This window comes from Phalaenopsis equestris, unplaced genomic scaffold (assembly GCF_001263595.1).
Source record: "Phalaenopsis equestris unplaced genomic scaffold, ASM126359v1 Scaffold000002, whole genome shotgun sequence".
NCBI classification, from domain to species: domain Eukaryota; kingdom Viridiplantae; phylum Streptophyta; class Magnoliopsida; order Asparagales; family Orchidaceae; genus Phalaenopsis; species Phalaenopsis equestris.
Window position 1 is genome coordinate 30,441,247 of NW_018164444.1, and position 5,265 is coordinate 30,446,511.

General features: G+C 34.3%; 1 long non-coding RNA gene across 1 annotated transcript; it reads right to left on the reverse strand.

Annotated features, from left to right (window-relative positions):
* Positions 1-961: 961 nt before the first annotated feature.
* LOC110035186 lies at positions 962-2,792 on the reverse strand. Its single transcript, XR_002295125.1, has 3 exons — positions 2,639-2,792; positions 2,097-2,586; positions 962-1,389 (listed from the first exon to the last, which is right to left on the reverse strand). It is a non-coding gene; the product is annotated as an uncharacterized LOC110035186 (long non-coding RNA).
* Between the last annotated feature and the right edge of the window lie 2,473 nt (positions 2,793-5,265).

The following is a 5,265-nucleotide window of genomic DNA, read 5'->3' on the forward strand; positions in this document are numbered from 1 at the left end:
GGTCCTTGTTACAAGCAGTGAATCTGACATATAAAGTTGAATTGCAACTCAACAAACACACAGAGAGTAATTCGTTAAGAAGGTTAGCATTTGAACCGTATGAATCTAGTAATCAGAATGCTAGTTCGACACTGAAGCCGAGGTCTCTTCAATCCCAATCAGCACCTAAATCCATGCTAGTAGCAGTAAAAAAGGCTTCCATTAAGGGTAAAATGATGGTGAAAGAGAATCGATACTCCAAACCTTCCAATTTAAAATGCATTCGTTGTTTTCAACCCGCACATAAATCGAATGAATGTCCAATTCGGCAGCAAATTCAGCTCATAGAAGGTGAGCTGACGATGAATTGCAAGACAATGACTCGGATGGAGGTGAAGCTGAAATTGAAGAGGTAGTTGGAGATGAAGGGGAAGCCCTTGTATGCGTCATTGAGAAGTCACTTCTAGCACCATGACAGTCCATGGTTTCCCAACGACATGCTATATTTCGAACTAGATGTCCCATTAAAGGAAAGGTATATGATTTGATCATTGATAGTGGATGTCTTAGCTGATGTACAAGCATTACAACTTAAAACTACAGGTGCGTTTGTTTCAGTTGCAGCTGTAGAAAAGCTAGTTTCAGAAGCCGCTGTTGAAAATCTGCTGTTAAAAAGTTGGTGTTTAAGAAGCTATTGTTTGCCTGAAAAACACAGTTCTGTAAGCACTGTTTGTTGACATAATGATCGTAATGCTGTCAGTATAGAAACACGTTTTTGTTTAAACTGTTTGGAAATCACAGTTTTGAAAGTGCTGCATCTGAGCAAATATATTCACAATATATCGTGTTTATTTCACTAAGAACAACAATAATAAAGCAAATAAATATCGACATTGACAAAATCACAAGGAATCATCAAATTTTACCTTCCAACATTAACACAATCAGTAGAAATTGTGGTACATTACATGATCCAGAAAAAAAAAGTTTTCTTACAAGATAGAAGCTTGATACAGTGGAGTTTGTTATCAAGAATACAAGTACATAATCAAAATAGATACACCGCTAAACAACGACAAAAGCATTGCTACAATCACAAAATTGAACAAAACTAAATTCTTCACAAGAAACTTCAAGTCACTAACATCATTTTTTAACGTGTCATCAACTGCATATATTCTCTCGTCAGCTTGCTCCTGTGGTGCATCTCTAGGTTCATTAACCCACTGGAAGAATTTGCAATCTCTATTTATTAAATTCTTTGGACACCTATAAAATTTTCATCCTACATTGTCTCCTTTTTGAGCGGTGAAAATGACACATAATAGATTGCAATCACAGAAAATCGGTCGGTGTTCGCTCCCCCTGGCGCTTGTTGAAGTGCTTGAGCTCATTTTCGATAGAACAATCCTGTACAAAGATAAATAGCATGGAAATAGCGAATTTTGTTGCATAAAAAAAAATTGTTAATCCTTAATGAAGGAAAATCTTGGTTGCTAGTAGACCCTAAATGCATATAAAGACGACCATCCGGAAGAGTCCCTTGGGTCAAATGGCTCATCATAACCAAAGAAACTCAAAACATGGAAAGCAACAAAGAAATACTCTGTTAAAAAAACCAAGATAACCACTTCATAAAAGACGAAAGAAAACAATACCGGTAACAGGGCTTCAATAACAAGGAAACATAAGAAGAAACTCAAAATGAAAAACATATTGACCTCAGTATTTACCTCATGAAAAGTCATTAAAATACATTCCAAATAATGTAAATATTTTAGCACTAAAAACATTTATAATTATGGTTGAATTTTATTGCAATGGTTAGAAATCTGAGAAAATCAACACAAAGCCGAAATAACATGAAAAACAATTGGTATAAAACACCCAAAATTAGATCACAAACTTGTAAAATATATCAGAGATATAAAAAAACAACATGACTGCAAATAATAGAGACACCACAACTGTAAACAGCTGCTCACCACCGAATTACAAGGAGAACCATAATTCAAATAACAGTTCAAATAGCAAGAACGAACAATAGCAAGATCAAACAATACAGTTCTGAATATTTAGTTCAAACAGCAAGTTCAAATAGCAAGACCAAACAATACCGTTATATGGAGAACCATAATTATCACCGAAATTACTTTCATTATATCTATTGCCAACCATCATCAATAAGAAAACAGTTGCGTGTCTTTCATATTCCAGCATTGCAAAGCAAACCTGAAGCAACCACATTGCAAATATATTGTGATATATAATTAGATAAGTTCAAAGTAAAAACTCGAATCATTTCTTCTATCTTACAAAAATATCAACAGGCTTTTTCCATACCACCATAATTACTGCCAAACAAAACCAGTGTTCATAAAATCCCCATAATTCCAGGGGCACAACATTGAATGTGCCACCCTATAGAAACCCTCACTTCCGAGAGATATCAGACATAAATTAATACAAGAAATGTGCTCAAACGACATTATTAGAGAAAGCAAAAGCACATTTTTTGAGTCGTCATAATAAGGTATTGCAGGTATTGCCACCAATTTATACAAAAAAAAAAAAATCTCATTTGTAAACACAACAGAAGAAATGAACCTTCTCATTTGTAAACACAACAGAATTTGTAAACACAACAGAAGAAATGAACCTCATTTGAATGAATCATTGCCGAGCAAACACAACAAGTATTGCCACCAGCAGGTATTGAAATTAAAAAACAGACCTCATAATGCTCATTTGAAAGCCCAGCAGAAAAAATAAACCAATGCCGAGCATATACAAACTGAATGGTGTTGAAATAAAACAGCGAATAAATCTCTTTTGAAGCACAGCTCATAAATCTCAAGTTTAAGGTGTTATATATGTAAATACATACGAATTGAGTGGTACGCATGCCAATCTTTCTTTAAATCAATGCCATAGAAAAGAACATAATTCTCATTTGAAACCACAACAAGTATTGCCACCAGCTCATATAAGAAAAAATCTCATTTGAAACCACAACTGAAGAAAGTGTCGTAGAAAAGAAGAGCATAAATCTCATTTGAATAAACTAATGCCTAGCAAATACAAATTGAAGTTCAAGGTGTTATTGATGTAAATCATTGTAACTTATGTACGCAGAAGAAAGCATTGCAGGAATTGTCACCACAGCAGAAGAAAGTACTGCAGAAAAGGACATTGTAACTTATATATGAACTGCATCATACAACATTGCAGTTATTGCCACCAACTTGTAGAGAAAAAATCTCATTTGAAACTACCGCATTATATAACATTGCAGTCATTGCATGCCAATCTTTATTTAAAATCAGTGCACGTTTTCATAAACAAATACCATTATTAATAAATCATTGCCAGTACCCGAAGCAAGGCCCAAGCTAGCATAAAATAACAACAAAGACGAGCCACCCTGAATCGAAACCCATGCCAATCAAATCCCTTCCAATAGAGTAATGCCAAGAACATACAAATAAGGCCATCTAGGAACTATAAGGTTAACTCCTTGCAATAGAGCAATGCCAATCGGTTTTCATATATCAGTTCTACGACATGTTTAAAAAAGGGGGGCTTTACATACATACCACACAAATCGTATGCATTTCCATTTCTAAAACCTATACTTCAATATTTATATATCATATATAACACTAAAATTTTCACAACCACATAAAAAAGATCACTACACATGTAAACCGCTGTTCAACAATTGTGAAATTCACCTATTCCTGCCTAGGCAATGAGGTACGTATGTATATCTTCCTAATTAGAAATCTGGCTAAACAAGGATGAAAGGACATTGAGAGAAATTCCTGAATCGCATAGAATAGGAAACAATAGCATTAAACTCTTTAGTTTTGAAGTAGAACCCATTATAAAATAGCATTAAACTCTTAACACCATAGATCCATTATAAAACAGCATATTAAACATTTCTTCAAATAATGCCATTGCTTCAACCAAAAAGCATTGCCACAAAGTTTCAGCAGGGATCATTTAAGAAAGGATTGTATGAATGTGCCTCTTGACATTAGAGGAGGACTTCTGAGAGTTATCCAAAATAATCAAGCATACAATATGAAATCAAGAATTGACCAAAGCATCAATGATATGGTCTGCACCTTCTCCATCACCAACGTTGGTATTGATGATCTCCTCATCTGTATCCATCATCGATTCGCCCAAGTGATACTCATAAGCTTCCGATGGCACTAATGCATTATCATCGACACTTGTGAAGTCAATGTCGAAATGCTAAGGATGATGTTGTATGTAATTATGAAGTGTTATTGTTGCGGCGACAATTCTAACATGTTTCTCGAACAAATATGCTTTCAAGTCACTTAGAATAACCCATTTTTTTCTTTCAAACTCCGAAAGCCCTCTTGAGCAATTCTCATAGTGACAAACTATGCTTATTAAATATTTCTTTTTGTCCCTACACTACTTGACTAGCTCTTTCAAGTCTAAAATGTGATATTTTGTTGGAAAATGGTTTAAAAATCTTAGTTGCAGTGAATATCCGACATCCACTACATAGTATTTACCTAATACGACAATGAACCATGAGTTACTATGTGAAACGTTAAAAGAAAGTTTAAGGAATTATCTAACCTAGAGGCGACAGGGAAAAGTTATGCATACGGGATTGTGTCGTGAACTTATAAATTCTACTATAATGAGCAGTACCTTCACAACTAGACATGTCAAAAGTAAAACACATATTGACGTCGCATACTGCCATTACATTATGTGTAGGTGAACCATAATGTCTAATATATGCGACATTTTCTACATTTGACACACGTGCATAAACATGTGTGCCATCAATTACACAATACAATCCTATATGAAATGGTAATAGTTTTAAATTTGAATATTTTTTAACTTTCAATAGGTAAAAAAAATATTACCATATAACTAGAAGCATGACATATCTCTGATCGCAAGATATTTTTGTAGGAATATTTCAGAAAGTTGAGTCTACAGGCTTGATAATTCCGGAAGGCATAGTTATCATAGCATTCAAACCAATAGAGAAATATCTACTTACGATTTCGGTTGAATAGTGAAATCTCTAACATGCTGACCTTATCAATTTATTGCGAGATAAAATGTAAAGTTTTATGGTCAATACCTCCTTTGCAGTCATTTCGGATGAGCCAATGAGACCACAACTATCATGCAATTCATTCAACAGATCAATAAATATTACTTGGCACATACGGAACATGTTATGGAATATGCTAGAATGCCCCCAAAAAGTTCATTGAC